Here is a 20,721-nt window from a genome sequence, read left to right on the forward strand (position 1 = left end):
CTGTTCCTCAGCTGATTCGAAGTAATGAGAGTTCTGATGGGAATTGTGTGGTCATTTGTACCATTTAAATAAAGCTTTGCCTGAGTATATTTACCTAGTCATATTCAAATTTCAAGTTTTACGGGTCTTGCTCCGGTTAAAGAAATTTATTTGCTATTTGTCCAAGAGATCTGACCTTGTAAGGCAGTCTCCTGTATTATTCTCATTGTGATTTTATAATGCTTTAGAGTGTAATAAAATATATAGCAACTACAACGGATTACTATTGTGATTTTAGTGTGTCACTACTATTACCACATTTCACCCTCTATGTGGTGACAGATCGGATGTATGTGGCACCAGGCATTGGACTGCCTGACTTGTCGCACCCTGTGTAGTTACGCGTGCTGAGTGTTACTGGGGACACAGGAATGTCACAGCTGTTCAAGAAACATTTGATGTCATCTCATTAATTTTAAAGTTTGGTAATGTATCATAATGTTCTCTATGTTCTCCTTAACTGTATGCCTACCATTAAATTCAACTAGTCATTAGTTCTATTGTATTCTCAACCTCCTATGTTTTTACTATGATGATAAGTGACGCACACTTCGACTGTAACCCACAGATGTCCATCAGATGGGCGATACTTTATAAGACCTCTTTTTATTCTCTGTACGTAACTACAAATAGTTCACATATATATTGTCTCTGAATTGTGTGAGATGAAAATATCTACACAGCCAAAACTGCGTGGAAATGGTGATGCAAAAGAGAATGGTATCTTGTGTCTAACCAAAAATGAACTGTGAGACAAATTGCTACCATCTAGATCACACATGTCTCTTTAAATCAGGTGTCTCAAACTATGCAGATGTCTCTTGAACCACATTCACGTCCATTGTGACGTCACAACGTGTTGTATTTCACAGAAAGTAAATATATTATCTGAGTGGCTACACAAATGCAAGTGACGGTACTACTAAGTCACCACGCTGATTTATGGTACAGCACATAGGGTTCAATTTTATGAGTACTATCAATAATGCACATAGGTCCACAAATGACCATTTAGGCCCTAAAGTTCCACATTGTAAATCTAATCCAGAAGGATTCGAAAATAATTTGTTGACACAGGCTAGCAATTCATCGATAACCTACGGATCACTGCTGAACTTCTCCACTGCACAGTCGACCAGACTTCTCGACGTGGTTCCACTGACATCGTGATTCAAAATGCTGGCGTGGTTGCGTTATTGGACTGCTGACGTGATTAAGACTGCGGGCATGGTGCCTACGGCCTTCCAAATAACAGCCAATCGAAACGATATTCGTCCCGTTTCACTGCCATACACATTACTGGCACAAAGAAGTAGTGCGACAACGTTGACATCTAGTCGAGTTGGTGTCTTGCACGCAGGAAACCTACCTGACATTTACCACTGTCAGCCGGCCGCGGTGGTCTCGCGGCTCTGCCACGGTCGCAGGTTCGAATCCTGCCTCGGGCATGGATGTGTGTGATGTCCTTAGGTTAGTTAGGTTTAAGTAGTTCTAAGTTCTAGGGGACTGATGACCACAGATGTTAAGTCCCATAGTGCTCAGAGCCATTTGAACCATTTACCACTGTCGAGTATACAAATTACAAATGAAATGCTGTTTAACTAGAAACTGATTACTAATACGAGCGAGGGCATCTACTTCTCAGTTTTTTGCATCCTCGACGGTTTCTGTCAGAAATGATCTGTTCGCTAACAGTATTTACATCGACCACTCTCAGCACGTTGAGTACGTATTTCTCCCTATATGACTGAATTCTCAGCGATCCTTCTCATATACGTATTATCATGTACTTGATATGTGGCATGAAGTTAATGTCTATCAGATGCTGTCGTCTTGGAGTTGCAGTTTCGTAAAGCGTAAGCGCATTAGTTTTTAAGTATATTCATTGAAATACTGTACTATTTTTAAGGCTTCGCTACTGGAACTGCACATCTACAGAGGAAGACGCGACCGCAAAAAAAAAAGCTTTAATGTATTGGTACAGTGATGTGAGCCGTACCCCATTAAAGCAAATGAGCGCGCTACGGGTGCCGGCGAAAACGAGCAATAAAATTATGCCACACAAAATCGCCCCGACACCCATTTGTTACAAATACAACGCTCATTTGTTTCTAATTTTTTTCCCCCCGCTTTGTTACAATTTGAAGCTCGTGCAGTCACAGCACGGTTCGTTTGTTCAATTAGCAAGCGAACAACAGGCCTCCACGTAATCCCGCGAAATGCAATGGCTGCGGCTTTTTTCCCCATGCCGCAGTCCCTTTTTCATTCGCTGCCAGCTGGTTCCACGTTACCATTGTCGTTATTCCCGTGAATGGGAACAGGATAGACGCTCCGCGGGGCGTGCCTAATTCTGCTGATTGTTTGCTGGAGGCTCGCCTCGCTGACCGATCTCCAATAGCGATGGTCCCTGAATGACGCTGTGCGGTAGATTCAAAAACTAGGCCAAAGTGTGGGCCTTCCATGTCCCTGAAATATCTGTAATGTTTGTCCTCCTTCCTGGAAAAGTATGGTGATAATCTTGATAATATGTTTTCGGTTTTCGCTTGGAGAGAATTTTTTTATGAAGCACAATGCCTGCGGTTCAGTAAAATGGATTGCACAAGCTAGTTGTCAACCCCGCGTATTTTATATTGATTAATTAATTGTTTAGGATTTTTTTATTCATTCATGGACTGATGACAGTACCGTGATCCCACCACATTAGAGAACCTTGGGACATGCGGGACATATGAATATATACGTTAACAAAGAAAAGCAGCTCTTAGAAACTGTGTTCATCTATGATGGTATAAGCTACTGTAAGCAAACAGGGTGCAGGTAACACAGCGACACTGGGAAAAAGCTGCTGCAAGCTGGTGTTTCCTCCAATATTGCCGTGGTTGTTCCACATCTCTCTTAATACTTACATGAGGACACGTTCTACTAGAATAACAGTTAACTACAGACTGTCAGAACAGTCTTACTTGCAGTGAGCTCTACTGCTTGTCATGCAGTTAAAATCTATTTACAATTCTTGAATATACGTGGGTAACTGCTGCAAGCATTGTGTCATATTTTCACATAGACATTCCCACTATTTTGCTTTAACTCAGACGGCAGTCAGTTGAAGGTTTTTGCATGAGCTTAGATGAAGACGCTTTGTTTACTGTGAAAGGAGAGAGAGAGAGAGAGAGAGAGAGAGAGAGAGAGAGAGAGAGAGAGACAGAGAGAGTGGGTGAAATTATTTCTGCGTTTGACCTGTGCCTTTGTTTCCCCGAAAACTATATATATTATAAATTATATTGAGGCCTCCGTACCGTACAGGAGGCCTCCGCCGCACATCACAATTCCTGCACTCTGTGAGCGGGCAGGTGGCACCGCCCTTAGCAGAGCAACCATGGCGGCGCGCAATATCGCACCAAATACTATTTTCAAATATGAGGAGTACGCAAACGGAAGAACGTTTTGTTTTGATGCGGGTTACTATAGCGTTCCCCGTCTTGCAGAATGTAAAATCGTTGTCACTATTAATCAAATTGTCTGCCAATCCAGTTTCAGTTGCCTGTTTATTGACATTGTTTCAAATGGTTCAAATGGCTCTGAGCACTATGGGACTCAACTGCTGAGGTTATGAGTCCCCTAGAACTTAGAACTAGTTAAACCTAACTAACCTAAGGACATCACAAACATCCATGCCCGAGGCAGGATTCGAACCTGCGACCGTAGCGGTCTTGCGGTTCCAGACTGCAGTGCCTTTAACCGCACGGCCACTTCGGCAGGCGACATTGTTTCAAAAATTGAAAGTGTTGCCAGTTATCACAGACTCATCACATTTCATCTCTTGTACTTTGTTTAGGCAAAGTTTTGCAACGGCAGAATTTCCCGGCTGTAGTAGCCTCGTATGACGGCGACGTTCCCCGCACCAATCGTGAGTTCCCTGAAGTGAGCGAATCGAACGACCGACATAAGCCCTCCAGCAATGACACGAAATTTTATTTATAAAAGGGATTTCTAAGCCCAAATCGTCTTTAAAAGAGCCGATTAGTACCTTAATCATGGAAGATGGTCGGCACTGTTCCGGCGTATCCACAAGGCCGGCACGAAGATGAAGAACGCAAGAGCACAGAAGGCCGTGAGACGACGTCAGCCAATAGCACGTCAACACGTCACGTCACCACTACAGGAGCGGCCTCTCAATAAGTGAATATAAACGCCGCTCCTGCCAGCCTCTGCCGGACAATATTAGGACAGACTAGACCCGACCTAGTGGAGAGCACTACAACAGCATTGGATCCACAACAATTGCTTACATGGGCCTTGTATACAGCAAAGGACTTCTATTGTTCGCATGTCGCCCATCGCTTGCGACAGCATTGTAAATTCATAGTTAAGTGGTGTCAATCTGCTTTACTTAAATAAAAAATGTTTATGTGATATGCTTGAATTGTTGCATAGCTGTCCAAGAGGGCGGAATTCTTTGAGCACCCCATGGCCCGTAAGCTAAAGATCTGGTAAATAACTGAGAAGTATTATGAGTGGAACAGGGAATTGTATCTATGCTTTATAGATCTAGAAAAGGCATATGACCGGGTTCGTAGGAGGAAGTTATTGTCTGTTCTACAAGATTATGGAATATGAGGCAAACTTTTGCAAGCAATTAAAGGTCTTTACATGGATAGCCAGGCAGCAGTTAGAGTAGACGGTAAATTGAGTTCATGGTTCCGAGTAGTTTCAGGGGTAAGACAAGGCTGCAACCTGTCTCCACTGTTGTTCATATTATTTATGGATCATATGTTGAAAACAATAGACTGGCTGGGTGAGATTAAGATATGTGAACACAAAATAAGCAGTCTTGCATATGCGGATGACTTAGTTGTGATGGCAGATTCGATTGAAAGTTTGCAAAGTAATATTTCAGAGCTAGATCAGAAATGTAAGGACTATGGTATGAAGATTAGCATCTCCAAAACGAAAGTAATGTCAGTGGGAAAGAAATATGAACGGATTGAGTGCCAAATAGGAGTAACAAAGTTAGAACAGGTGGACGGTTTCAAGTACTTAGGGTGCATATTCTCACAGGATGGCAACATAGTGAAAGAACTGGAAGCGAGGTGTAGCAAAGCTAATGCAGTGAGCGCTCAGCTACGATCTACTCTCTTCTGCAAGAAAGAAATCAGTACCAAGACTAAGTTATCTGTGCACCGTTCAATCTTTCGACCAACTTCGTTTTATGGGAGCGAAAGCCGGGTGGATTCAGGTTACCTTATCAACAAGGTTGAGGTTACGAATATCAAAGTAGCTAGGATGATTGCAGGTACTAGTAGATGGGAACAATGGCAGGAGGGTGTCCACAATGAGGAAATCAAAGAAAAACTGGGAATGAACTCGATAGATGAGGCAGTCAGGGCGAACAGGCTTAGATGGTGGGGTCATGTTACACGCATGGGAGAAGCAAGGTTACCCAAGAGACTCATGGATCAAAAATGGCTCTGAGCACTATGGGACTTAACATCTGCGGTTATCAGTCCCCTAGAATTTAGAACTACTTAAACCTAACTAACCTAAGGACATCACACAAGTCCATGCCCGATGCAGGATTCGAACCTGCGACCGTAGCGGTCTCGTGGTTCCAGACTGAAGCGCCTAGAACCGCTCGGCCACACCGTCCGGCGAGACTCATGGGTTCAGCAGTAGAGGGTAGGAGGAGTCGGGGTAGACCGAGGAGAAGGTATCTGGATTCGGTTAAGAATGATTTTGAAGTGATAGGTTTAACATCAGAATAGTCACCAATGTTAGCACTGAATAGGGGATCATGGAGGAATTGTATAAGGGGGGCTATGCTCCAGACTGAACGCTGAAAGGCATAATCAGTCTTAAATGATGATGATGATGATGATGATGATGGGCAATGAGTGGGCAGGACTACACATCGGTGAAGAAGACTTACTAACAAACCCCGCCACTGACAGCAACGGAATTTTTTGATTTCTGGTGCTCTAACTCCCTCTTGTCTTTTATTTTCAGTGGCGCTTAATTGCTTTAACAGTTTCTTGTCGCTTTTGCTAATCGGTGTTTTCAGGTGGGCGTTGCAGAAATTTTCTTTGCTTTTTTTGCTTGCTTCCCTTGTCTGTTTGTTGCATCTGTGTCGTCCAACATGACGACTCCACCTTTCCCGGCCCCTGTTCATGCGCCACTGCTGCAAGCATTAGATGCCACTCAGCTGATGCAGATGTTTCTGTTACAGGATCTCCACGTTACTCCACACAGTGCAGCAGCTACTGGCCAACGCTGCACTTCCGATGGACCAAGCACCGCCTACTACAGCTACTATACAACATTTTCGACAGTTTCGTGACCAAGAAGGAATGGCTCGAGTGATTGTCACATTTTGAGGCGCACCTCCTAGCACACAACGTACCATTTATTGTGAAACATCCATACTATTATTTACAGTAGGAAGGTCAGTGTTCTGCCTCATCAACAAACTCTTCCCTAATGCTACTAATAGAGTCGCAAACTAATTATTATGACCAAAAAGTGAATGTGGTAGCAGCTCGGTATCGATTCTTTACTTGCAAACAACCGCCTGAACAAACTTATCACGAGTGGGTAACTGATTCGCAGGGTATGACAAGGAAATGCTAATTCAAATGTGCTTGCGGTGCATTATATTCAGATTTTATGCTGCGTGACGCGATCGTGTACAACGTACCTGATGTCAAACTCAGAGAACAAATTTTGAAACAGTCTGATCAATGATTTAAGCAGGTAGTGAAAATACTAGATTAGTACGATTCCGGGCCCTGTCGGCTGTTAAATTTGAACAGCCAACTTGTTTTAGGCGTTTCAGTCCGGAGTCGCGCGACTCCTACGGTCGTAGCTTCGAATCCTGCCTAGGGCATGGATGTGTGTGATGTCCTTAGGTTAGTTAGGTTTAAGTAGTTCTAAGTTCTAGGGGAATGATGACCTCAGATGTTAAGTCCCATAGTACTCAGAGCCATTTGAACCACATTTTGAGCAACCAACTATTTGTCAGGTTGAGTCCGTCGTTTCCGATCGGCCCATTCGGTGGCAGCGGCCGCAGCAGCTCGCCACGCAGAGTAAACAACTTTCCACGTCGCGTATTCAGTTCCCTAAACAGGCCTTGCCCTCGGTGTTATTCACGGCACAAACGCCAAGAGTGCCCATCCCGACTAGCTCAGTGTTACGTTTGGGGTAGGAAAGGACATGTACAATCCGTATGTTTGCAACAGAACAAACAAAAGAATGTGGCCCAGTCACAAAAGTCTCGTCACAAGGCCAATGATATTAACGCAGCGTATTCAAAGTCTGCAACAGACATTCACAAAACTGGCAAGCATGCAGTTTCTTTTGTGATACGTGAGTCACACAAACCTTTTGTTCATTTACTCATTTGTTGGAAACGTGTCAAATTTCAGTTTGACTCGGGTGCCTCTGTCACGTTGTTCAGTCATCACACATATGAACTGTTAGACTCCCCATGCCTGTCTAAACCTAGCACGCAACTGACAGCTTATAATAGACAAAAGATTCCTGTTCTCGGAACATGTACGTTGCCCGCCATATACAGCTCTCGTACGCGAACAGTGACATTTACAGTGTTACAATCACGCGAGTGTGAGAACATACTTCGTCTTGATTCTTTTGATTAGTTTAGCTTTAACATTCAGTACAATGTGATGTCAGTGTCTGCCTCCAATGCAAAAGACAGTGTAGCTAGCTTGCTAAGAAAATTCCCGGAACTCCTTTCTATAGGTTTAGGCAAAGCTAACAATTTTGTTGCGCATATTACGCTGAAACACAACGCACAGCCAAAATTTTGACGGGCCAGAACTGTTCCCAATGCATTACGGGACAAAGTCGCTACTGAATTTAAAGAATTGCAGGATAGCGGAATTATTGCGCCCGTACAGGCTAGTCAATGGGCAAGTCCAATGGTTTTACTATCCAGACTTTCAGGTCGCATTCGCCTCTATGTTGACTTTAAGTCTACAGACAACGCACAAACTGTCATTGATACTTATCCATTGCCACGCCAATGGGGCCTCATACGCAGTTTAGGCGCTCGACGCTACTTTTCAAAAAGTAATTTGCGAGACGCCTATCTTCAGATACCGCTCGATGAAGACTCTCAAGAAGTGTGTGTAGTAGGTACTCATTTCTGATTGTTTAAATACATGCGTTTGCCTTTTGGCAGTGCTTCCGGACCCGCCATTTTCCAACGGTATTTGGAACACCTGACTGCGCAAGTACCAAACTGTTCAAACTATTTGGACCATATTGTAGTAGCAGGTCGTACACCTGAAGAACATATTGCTAATTTACGTGCTTTGTTTCGTTTGTTAGCTGAAGCAAGACTAAAGTGTAGACTGGAGACGTGTGATTTTTTTAAACCTGAGTTGCAAAATATTGCTCATGTCATTAACAATCAAGGTGTACATGCTCTTCAGTCACATTTGTTAGCCATACGGGATTTGCCAGTTCCTCGCAATATCACAGAATTGCAGTCTTAGGGAAGATGAAATATTACATTCTGTTAATACGAAATGCTGCACAAATCGAGGCTCCATTGCATCGCCTGCGTCGCAAGAATGTCACATTTGTTTGGGCAGATGAGTGCCACGCAGCTTTTCCAAAACTTAAAGATGCATTGCTCAGTGATCTATGCTCAGTTCACTTCAATCCTGACAAGCCAATTGTATTGCAAGTTGACGCTTCCTCTTACGGAATCGGTGCAGTGCTTTCGCACAGAATTGGTGATAAAGACAGACCTATTGCTTTCGCATCAAATATGTTGTCCAAAGCTCAGTGTAACTCTTCACAAATTGAGAAAGAGGCTTCGGCTACTGTGTATGGTGTCACCAAATTCAACCATTATTTGTAAGGCAGAAAATTCGACTTGGAAACGGATCACAAAGCCATGCAGTCCTTGTTTCAACCGAGGAAACCTGTTCCTGTACGAACTGCCCAGAAACTGCAAAGAAGAGATGTGTTGTTTTCTCAATACCAGTACGAGACTGTGTATCGTCCGACAGTTCAACATGGTAATACGTTTTCCGATTGGCCCTGATGTAGACTTTGACGCTTCTGCCGCATCACATGGATGCTCAAAGACTCTGAATTGCTTCAGTCTTTTCCACTGAAGTATGAGAAAACTGCAAAGGCGGCGGAAGCTAATTCACATTTGCGCATATTGCTAACATACATTCGCACATCTTGGCCTCGCTCTTCGCATATCAGAAAGAACTCTGTAGTGCACCGATACTCTGCGCGTCGGCATAGCCTCTCTTTACAGAATGGAGTAATTCTTGTTCAAAATGACAGTGGACAGTCACGTGTGTTGATCCCTAAATCTTCGTAAAAAGAAATGTTACAGTTACTTCACGCAGGACACTGGGGGATTGTTCGAAAGAAACAGTTAGCGCTTCGACACTGTACTTGGTATGGTATGCGCACCCATATAGAACAGATGATGTCACAGTGTCACGCAAGTGCGGGAAGTCAATCCGCTCCGCGACAAAAATTCTCTGCTGGGCCTAGTCGCAATGTCAATGGCAACGTGTGCACATAGACTTTGCGTGACGTTTTTGGAATACCCTTTGGTTGATTTTGGTTGAGTCATATAGCGAGTTTCCTTTTCCTCCGCCAATGAACTCGATAACGTCACGTAACTTTTGCCTCGAAGGTTCACCTGAAGTAATAGTGTCAGACAACGGACCTCAGTTCACGTCAATTGAATTTGAAACATTCTGTGAACATAACGGCATACAACATGTAACTAGTGCACAGTTCCAGCCATAAACGGCGAAGCAGAACTTTATGCCGGAGCCTTCCGCAGAAGATGGCCCTCCGCACACACCAGCGATCAAGCATTGCAACTGTTTCTCGCCGCCGGCCCGTGTGGCCGAGCGGTTCTAGGCACTTCAGTCTGGAACCGCGCGACCGCTACGGTCGCAGGTTCGAATCCTGCCTCGGTAATGGATGTGCGTGATGTCCTTAGTTTAGTTTAAGTAGTTCTAAGTTCTATGGGACTGATGACCTCAGGTGTTAAGTCCCATAGTGCTCAGAGCCATTTGAACCATCTTTTGTTTCTCGCCTCATATCATTCGCACCCACGAGATAGACCACTGCCGCCATCGGACAATTCTCCACCCTCCTCAGCATTCGGCGCCGAAGGAAGGCAGCAAGTATCGCTTCGAGCGCAGGATATTGTCTTTTATAGGGTTTGAGAATGCGCTAGGTGACGATCAGTTTGGCTTTAGGAAAATTAAAGGGACGAGAGAGGCAATTCTGACGTTACGGCTAATAATGGAAGCAAGGCCAAATAAAAATCAAGACACTTTCATAGGATTTGTCGACCTGGAAAAAGCGTTCGACAATATAAAATGGTGCAAGCTGTTCGAGACTCTGAAAAAAGTAGGGGTAAGCTATAGGGAGAGACGGGTCATATACAATATGTACAACAACCAAGAGGGAATAATAAGAGTGGAAGATCAAGAACGAAGTGCTCGTATTAAGAAGGGTGTAAGACAAGGCTGTAGCCTTTCGCCCCTACTCTTCAATCTGTACATAGAGGAAGCAATGATGGAAATAAAAGAAAGGTTCAGGAGTGGAATTAAAATACAAGGTGAAAGGATATCAATGATACGATTCGCTGATGACATTGCTATCCTGAGTGAAATTGAAGAAGAATTAAATGATCTGCTGAACGGAATGAACAGTCTAATGAGTACACAGTATGGTTTGAGAGTAAATCGGAGAAAGACGAAGGTAATGAGAAGTAGTAGAAATGAGAACAGCGAGAAACTTAACATCAGGATTGATAGTCACGAAGTCAATGAAGTTAAGGAATTCTGCTACCTAGGCAGTAAAATAACCAATGATGGACGGAGCAAGGAGGACATCAAAAGCAGACTCGCTATGGGAAAAAAGGCATTTCTGGCCAAGAGAGGTCTACTAATATCAAATACCGGCCTTAATTTGAGGAAGAAATTTCTGAGCATTTACGTCTTGAGTACAGCATTGTATGGTAGTGAAACATGGACTGTGGGAAAACCGGAACAGATGAGAATCGAAGAATTTGAGATGTGGTGCTATAGACGAATGTTGAAAATTAGGTGGACTGATAGGGTAAGGAATGAGGAGGTTCTACGCAGAATCGGAGAGGAAAGGAATATGTGGAAAACACTGATAAGGAGAAGGGACAGGATGATAGGACATCTGCTAAGACATGAGGAAATGACTTCCATGGTACTAGAGGGAGCTGTAGAGGGCAAAAACTGTAGAGGAACACAGAGAGTGGAATACGTCAAGCAAATAATTGAGGACGTACGTTGCAAGTGCTACGGATTGTACATGTCCTTTCCTACCCCAAACGTAACACTGAGCTAGTCGGGAGGGGTACTTTTGGCGTTTGTGCCGTGAATAACACCGAGGGCAAGGCCTGTTTAGGGAACTGAATACGCGATGTGGAAAGTTGTTTACTCAGCGTGGCGAGCTGCTGCGGCCGCTGCCGCCGAATGGGCCGATCGGAAACGACGGACTCAACCCGACAAATAGTTGGCTGCTCAAAATGTGGTTCAAATGGCTCTGAGTACAATGAGACTTAGCATCTGAGGTCATCATTCCCCTAGAACTTAGAACTACTTAAACCTAACTAACCTAAGGATATCACACACATCCATGCCCTAGGCAGGATTCGAAGCTGCGACCGTAGGAGTCGCGCGACTCCGGACTAAGCGCCTAAAACAAGTTGGCTGTTCAAATTTAACAGCCGACAGGGCACCGGAATCGTACTGATCTAGTATTTGCACTACCTGCTTAAATCATTGATCAGACTGTTTCAAAATTTGTTCTCTGAGTTTGACATCAGGTACGTTGTACACGATCGCATCACGCAACATAAAATCTGAATATAATGCACCACAAGCACATTTGAATTAGCATTTCCTTGTCATATCCTGCGAATCTGTAACCCACACGTGATAAGTTTGTTCAGATCATTGTTTGCAAGTAAAGAATCGGACGGACGCAGCAAGGAGGACATCAAAAGCAGACTCGCTATGGGAAAAAAGGCATTTCTGGCCAAGAGAGGTCTACTAATATCAAATACCGGCCTTAATTTGAGGAAGAAATTTCTGAGCATTTACGTCTTGAGTACAGCATTGTATGGTAGTGAAACATGGACTGTGGGAAAACCGGAACAGAAGAGAATCGAAGCATTTGAGATGTGGTGCTATAGACGAATGTTGAAAATTAGGTGGACTGATAGGGTAAGGAATGAGGAGGTTCTACGCAGAATCGGAGAGGAAAGGAATATGTGGAAAACACTGATAAGGGGACGGGACAGGATGATAGGACATCGGCTAAGACATGAGGGAATGACTTCCATGGTACTAGAGAGAGCTGTAGAGGGAAAAACTGTAGAGGAAGACAGAGATTGGAATACGTCAAGCAAATAATTGAGGACGTAGGTTGCAAGTGCTACTCTGAGATGAAGAGGTTAGCACAGGAAAGGAATTTGTGGCGCGCCGCACCAAACCAGTCAGTATACTGATGACAAAAAAAAAAAAAAAAAAAAGGGGGGGTTTTAGCGCCAGCAGACAGTGGGCGGGGAGCGAGACTGTATGTAGTTTACTTAAGGCCCAGGTGGCTTGCAACGCCGCCATCAAAGTTTTCTTCGCCTCTGTCATGTACCCGATGGTCTTTCCGTGTCTCTTCCCCCAGATTCGCGGATCCAGAGGACATCAAAAAAATGGTTCAAGTGGCTCTGAGCACCGGCCGGCCACAGAACACACCGGCCACAGCAGCCGATGAGGGTGTCTTCACGACAACGTGGGACGATCCCGTGGAGACGGAGCTTTCGACTCCTCCGTCGCCTCTACCTTTGGAGCTGGACCCGCAGTCGCCGTCTTCATCATCTGGTTCCTGGCATCAGGAGGTGGATGCCTACCCTTCTGGTCGTTTTCCGGGGAATGTTCCCGCCAGAGCGCGGACTAGCTGGCGCGGTATAACAGGAAGTTTGAAGTCCCCTGCAGCCACAGCTTCCGGTCCCTCGAGGCGCTCACCCTCTGGCCTTCCCCACCTTGGTCACACTCCCTACACGTCGATGGTCCGTCGCTTTTGGGGAGGAGGAATGCTCCGTGCTCCGGCGTAACTACAAGCGCCGGCACGAAGATGAAGAACGCAAGAGCAGAGAAGGCCATGAGACGACGTCAACCAACAGCACGCTGACTAGGACCGCACCACGAGAGGTGCGGCCTCTACAAGAAGTGAATGCAATTGCAGCACCTTCCAGCCTCGGCCGTACAGCGTTAGAACAGACTAGACCCGGCCTAGCGGAGAGCTCTATGGTAGCAGTGACGTGCGGTCCATATCAATTGCTTACATTGACTTTGTATACAACAAAGGACTTTGATTGTTTGCATGTCGCCCATCGCTTGCGACACCATTGTAAATTCAAATTTAAGTACTGTCAATCTGTTTTATTGAAATAAAGACTATTAATGTGCTTTGCTTGAATTGTTGCACAGCTTTCCGGGAGGGCGGCATCCTCTGGGCACCCTATGGGTGACGAGTGGGCAGAAGCCCACAGGAACACACTTTTAATGTTAAAACTCTTTAAAGTTCGTCCAGTTTTAAAATATACGGTCCTGTTATAAGGAATGAAGGCCACAGATTTATTCTCCTCTTGCTGCGTCTCTAAGCATGGTTCAAACTCCACAGCTACTTCTCTGACTACCCATTTTCCATAAAATACACTAATGGCATATAAAATTGCTACACCAAAAAGAAATGCAGATGATAAACGGGTATTCATTGGACAAATATATTATACTAGAACTGACATGTGATTACATTTTCACGTAGTTTCGGTGCATAGATCCTGAGAAATCAGTACCCAGAACAACCACCTATGGCCGTAATAACGGCCTTGATACGCCTGGGCATTGAGTCAAACAGAGCTTGGATGGCGTGTACAGGTACAGCTGTCCATGCAGCTTCAACACGATACCACAGTTCATCAAGAGTAGTGACTGGCGTATTGTGACGCGCTAGTTGCTCGGCCACCATTGACCAGACGTTTTCAGTTGGTGAGAGATCTGGAGAATGTGCTGGCCAGGGCAGCAGTCGAACATTTTCTGTATCCTGAAAGGCCCGTACAGGACCTGCAACATGCGGTCGTGCATTATCCTGCTGAAATGTAGGGTTTCCCAGGGATCGAATGAAGGGTAGAGCCGCGGGTCGTAACACATCTGAAATGTAACGTCCACTGTTCAAAGTGCCGTCAATGCGAACAAGAAGTGACAGAGACGTGTAACCAATGGCACCCCACACCATCACGCCGGGTGATACGCCAGTTTGGCAATCACGAGTACACGCTTCCAATGTGCGTTCACCGCGATGTCGCCAAATACGGATGTGACATCATGATGCTGTAAACAGAACCTGGATTCATCCGAAAAAATTACGTTTTGCCACTCGTGCACCCAGGTTCGTCGTTGAATACATCATCGCAGGCGCTCCTGTCTGTGCTGCAGTGCCAAGTGTAACCGCAGCCATGGTCCCCGAGCTGATAGTCCATGCTGCTGCAAACGTCGTCGAACTGTTCGTGCAGATGGTTGTTGTCTTGCAAACGTCCCCATCTGTTGATTCAGGGATCGAGGCGTGGCTGCACGATCCGTTACAGCCATGCGGATAAGATGCCTGTCATCTCGACTGCTACTGATACGAGGCCGTTTGGATCCATCACGGCGTTCCGTATTACCCTCCTGAACCCACCGATTCCATATTCTGCTAACAGTCATTGGATCTCGACCACCGCGAGCAGCAATGTCCCGATACGATAAACCGCAATCGCGATAGGCTACAATCCGACCTTTATCAAAGTCGGAAACGGTACGCATTTCTAATCGTTACACGAGGCATCACAACAACTTTTCAGCAGGCAGCGCCGGTGGACTGGTGTTTGTGTATGAGAAATCGGTAGGAAACTTTCCTCGTGTCAACACGTTGTAAGTGTCGCCACCGGCGCCAACCTTGTGTGATTGCTCTGAAAAGCTAATCATTTGCGTATCACAGCATCTTCTTCCTGTCGGTTAAATTTCGCGTCTGTAGCACGTCATCTTCTTGTTTTAATTGTCAGTAGTGTAGTCATCAAATGGTCAAGTTCTTCGGATAAACTGCCCACGTCGGAAATAGTATATGCTCTGCGTACCTGTTTCCTAAGGACACCACTGCGTTCGTATGGTGGATGAAAGTCTTAGCATGTAGGTATCGATCGGATCGATCGGAGTGCGTCGCTTTTCATTGAACTCTATGTCCCAGAGTACCATTTCGTTGTTTGTAAAGCATGATGTCCAAAATTGAATGTATCCCGTCACTTTCAGTCTCCTTGATAAATTTAATGCTGATGTGAAAGTTGAAGTGGTCCAAAAATCTTTTAAGATTATCACATCTATGTGGCCAGACGAGAAAGGTATCATCTACATACCTCCAGAAGTACGTTGATCGAAAAGCCGTAGTCCTCATTTCCATATCGTCAAAGTCCTCTTTAAATAAATTGACGACTATGGGCGATAAAGGACTACTCGTCCACTCAGTCGTTCTGTTCAAAAATGTTCTTATTAAATGAAAAATATGTGGACGACAGTTCATGACGTCAAAGCTCTTCCAACTCTTCACCCAGTTTTTCGCTAAACAAATTCTGTGACTCCTCGGGAGGAACTTGTGTAAACAGAAATACCACAACAAAACTCAGTACTAAATGCAAAGGACACTGCTTCAAAAATTTCAATCGTCGAATAAAATCCACTGAATTGGAGATATGGTGTTCACATTTACCATCATATGGGCGCTGGGTGGACCCATAGTGGCGGTATTGCAATGGCTATGAGTAGTTCTTTAGTTTATTTATGGAGGACGTGGCGATACGGCCCTATGGACTTCAGCTTAGCCACCAGTTTGTTGCTGGAGGTATGTAGGTGATACCTTTTTCGTCTGGCCACATAGAGGTGATACTCGTAACAGATTTTTGGACCACTTCAGCTTCTATCTCAGCATTAAATTTACCTTGGGCATTGAAAGTGATGGGATGCTCCCATTTTTATTTGTCATGACTTAAAAATAAGACGATGGTACTTTCGGACATAGTGTTCAGGAAAGTTGACGTACTCCGATCAACTCGATCGATATCTGCATGTTAAGAGTTGCTATCCAACAGTCCACCATACCATCGAAGTGGCGTCCTCTTTAGGACTCTGGTAAGCAGAAAATTTATTCCATTTCCGACGTGTACAGTTTAACCCAGAACTTGCAAGTTTGATGACTGTTTTGTGGAAAATGGATAATCTGAGAAGCAGATACGTCGGGCTGTGGAGTTTGGGCCATCCACAGTGGTGCATGGGAAGGAAAACAGAGCCGTGGCCTTTATTCCTAATGCTCGGGTCATATATTTTAAAACTGGACGAAATTTAAGGAGTTTTAACATAAAAGTGTGTTCCGTTCACCTTCGAAGACTAGGGTACTACTCGGCTCTTTGAAAGATGATTTGGGGTGTGGAAAGCCTGGCGTACGTAAAACTCAATGTCATTGTGTGAAGGCTTCTACCGGCCTTGCGATTCGCACGGTTCATGAGATGCGCGTGGAACATCGCAGTCCTACTAGGGTACAACAGGCAGAAAAATCGACCGTATCAGAACATTACTCAAACGAGGGACACGAGATGAAATTTGAGACGACTGTGATAATTGCCAATACTTCCAATTTTTGGAACAATGTCTATAAATAGGCAAATGAAATTAGGTTGTTGCACCAACAGCGGAAGCAGGGCCTGTTTCGAACTGGTGGTAGTGTATACTTTTTTTTTAATTTTTTTAAATCCTGAATTTAACTCATCTAGGAGTTTAGAGAAAAATATGTATACGCCTTTTCTAAATTTGTAGGGTTTACGGTTGATCGATGTCCAGTAAGATGCAGTCAACATAAAAAATGATTTCATTTTAGTTTGAACAAATGATAAACATAATTGCTTGGGATATATACAAACGTAATATGCCATAGAGTCCAAATATTCAAAACTCTTATGTCTGACAAAGGACTTCTACTTTTATAATTATACTCAGTAGCTGTAGCTCGATAATGTAAACCACAGGGGGACACAAATCTGCTTAATGGGCGTCTCAGACAGTAAAAAGAACAGAGTTTGCGCTCTGGAGGATGTTGACCTTGTAGCTGCTTGCACAGCCTGCCGTAACAACTGGAGAACCAGATGTGAACTTGTGACATTGTTGTGGTGTCTAATCTCGCGTTCTATTCAGTGCATTAACTTATGGTGATAAATTAATATGATTAATTATATTCCTTTCATTAGGTTATACCTGGGAAACAAAAGTAATTACTTTGACATCTGATAACTAACACTCCTTTGACTACTACCTGTAGCCATGGAAATACTGTAGCTAACACGTAGCATGCGTGAGACTGGTTCTGATCTATCTTCCTACCAAAGTTGCGTAAGGACACTCTGTGAGTGTAATAAGAATTTGGCGTTGAACCTGCGGCCTGCAAGGTAGGAAGATACCATCACAAAAATGCAGAGTTCAGAAGAATTGGAGCAGTGTGGACAGTGATTTAATCAGACAATGATCTCAATGTCGGTTCCATTACACTCCCTGTAAAGGAAACGTTATCACTAACAGAAATTTGTGTACGGGTTCAGACGCCACTATATGTTAGCCAAAAAATGAAAATCTTAGATTTTCATTGTTAAGGCTTGTCCTTACTCTAAGTATGACTACATGACATCGAAATGTTAGCATAATTACTTACAGAATGGTAAAATATTGATACTGAGTTTTCACAACAGTGAAGCGAAATTCCTAACTATTATAAAGTTCTATAATTGTAAAATGGTTGATGACCGTGCTAGGGGTCGATAAAAATACAAAGAAATTAAATGCACATGGGACCAAAGATATCAATTACGCTAAAATTCACAACGAAAGTACCCATAAATGAATGGGGATCGGTAAACAGCCATCAAAAAGAAGTACACAATTAAAGCAATTCATAACTGTCCAATGATTGATCAATCCTTTTCGCTAGAACGGACATTTTGTATTTCTGCTTCAATTAGGCCTGACAAAACGTGAATATGTTTAACTAAAGGCTACGGTTGAATGTCCAATATATAGGGAGACTACCGCACTTCCGAGTGTCCATTGAATATCACTTGCTGCCGTGGCGCGAGCTTGCATGTGTTTACCTTGCGTCGGCAGCAGCAGTGGCGGCTGTCGGAGCGAGCAGTGAATTTGAGAAACTATTCCAAATTTCTCTCGACTGTTAAACACCAGTCGGATACATTTCCTACTTCTTCGGTGAAGCCGAGACCCCTGGTTATTCCCTTGCTAATTAGCATGGTACATGCTATTTTGCTGGGATAGCATGTACGTCATTTCCCTCAAATCGCTCGTAAGCGTTAACTCTCCGTGCGCGGTGCGATTCGCCATACTAGAGAACTTTGCAGTTTAACTCTTTAAGAGTTAACACGAGCTTGTGAACAAGTATTCGAGTAACGACACTCGCAATCGTCCCAGTGTAGCGCGAGTCGCCTTGCTCAAACAATCGATGATTTTCTGCAAGAGAAGAGCAATTTACTCTGTCTGCAGTTTGCCTATATCAAAGCTGGTGGTCACGCGTTTTCTTTCTGGCCAATAAGGGCGTTCGTACTTGTTACAACTCCAGCCACTAGAGTTTTTGTAGCCTATCACAGGAGTTGTTTTTTTCGTACGGCAGAGTTTAACTTCTGCTACAAAATACTGAGATAAAAAGCTTTTTCTTTCATGTGTGTAGTAACTCAGGTGGCTATGTTTTGAGTTGCGTTTTTCTGGACATTTTGTCTGGGATCTCCCGCCGTGTTCCTGTAGAAAGGCGTTCCGAAGGGTCGTCGTTAAAAACCGGGACAAGGAGTGCTTTTCCCAGCAGTGTACGCAGTAACAGCGGCATCTTATTGTCTCCACTAGGTATCCTGTCGCGAGAGTTTTTTAGTTGTTGTTTATCCGTGCGGGACAGCACGCCATCGTAAAATTCTCCTTTCCCTCAGAACTACATCTCGTAGCTCGCAAAATTTCAAGTAACTATGTCGTGTGACATGTCGAGTTAACGGGAATGGTTTCAGGAATTCAATGTAAGATGTGTTAATTGTTTGACACCTTACAAACATAAAATCTTATTTGGAATACAGCATGACCAATCAATGACAAACTAACTCCGGGTTAAGCACAGAAATAAATGAATAAATGTAACTCACCTTTAACAAAACATAGGATCATATGTTCTTACATACCTGAAATGTCATTCAGCAGATGATGTGGAGGTGTGCATCTCTTTTCGCTGAAGAAGATGAGCTGTATTTGGTGCGATCGATCTCGCACTTCCAATTCGCAGAACTGCTGTGAGATGTGCGTTGATTAGAGTGTCTTTTCATGGAGATTTATTTATTTTTATTAGAGATAACAGTTTTTCACACAGATATGTTGTGCCGAACAGCAATTTGGCAGCTATTTTGTTCATATTTGGGAGATCTGTTTGCGAAAAATGTTCATAAAATGTGAGAGGCATGTTCATGAAACATATTTAGCCTTCAGTACACTATTACAGTGATCTGTTACCAAGTCGCATTGTAGAGCAGACGGAACGTCACCATGGATTATAGTAGTTGAAAAGGGCGCAGAAAACACTTTCAGATGCATCGATAAATCGTCCAGACCTCTAAATTGGATGGAAAATTCCTTCACAAAACTTGCAAGAGTACCTGAAAAGTCTGCAACTGATCTTGAGATATATTTCCGTACTGAAAATTTGGGAAAATGGTCTAACTCACTTTTCGACATCTGATTGCTAAAGCTCCAACAGTAATACTGTCTACAAAAGGAGTAGTAAGTATGTTGCTTCCCTGCAACTTAAGATTAAGTTTATTCATATGGGGGCAACGTCCTAGCCGCAGTGGATTCACCGGTTCCCGTCAGATCACCGAAGTTAAGCGCTGTTGGGTGTGGCCATCACTTGGGTGGGTGACCATCGGGGCCGCCATGCGCTGTTGCCATTTTGGGGTGGAGTCAGCCTCGTGATGCCAGTTGAGAAGCTACTCGACCGAATAGTAGCGGCTCCGGTCGCAGAAAACCATCATAACGACCGGGAGGGCGGTGTGCCGACCACACGCCCCTCCTATCTGCATCCTCAGCTGAGGATGACGCGGCGACTGGATGGTCCCGATGGTCCACTTGTGGCCTGAAGACGGAGTGCTTTTTTTTATTATTCATATGGAATGTGATGTCGGTGAGAAATGCTACCTCACTAATCAATTTAGGGTCAGTGAATTCATAGACGGGACACCCCTTCATTTCGATGAATAGAACTATTTCGCCCAACAAATCAGAAAAGAATTCAACATATTACCTCTACTAGAGCCATCGAACTTCACAAAAGTAAGCAGTACCACCAAATTCACACTCGATATTCTTGAGTAGGGCTTAAAATTGTCTATGCTCCATGACCCTTAAAAAAATTAGCTGTTCTCACTACTAATGTCATTGCATTCGCCAATGTTACATTTTTCGCGCACAGGTTTTGTTAATGAATCAAACAATGCACAGGTATGAAACTCACTTCGTGGTGCAGTAG

This window comes from Schistocerca serialis, chromosome 8, assembly GCF_023864345.2.
Source record: "Schistocerca serialis cubense isolate TAMUIC-IGC-003099 chromosome 8, iqSchSeri2.2, whole genome shotgun sequence".
NCBI lineage: Eukaryota > Metazoa > Arthropoda > Insecta > Orthoptera > Acrididae > Schistocerca > Schistocerca serialis.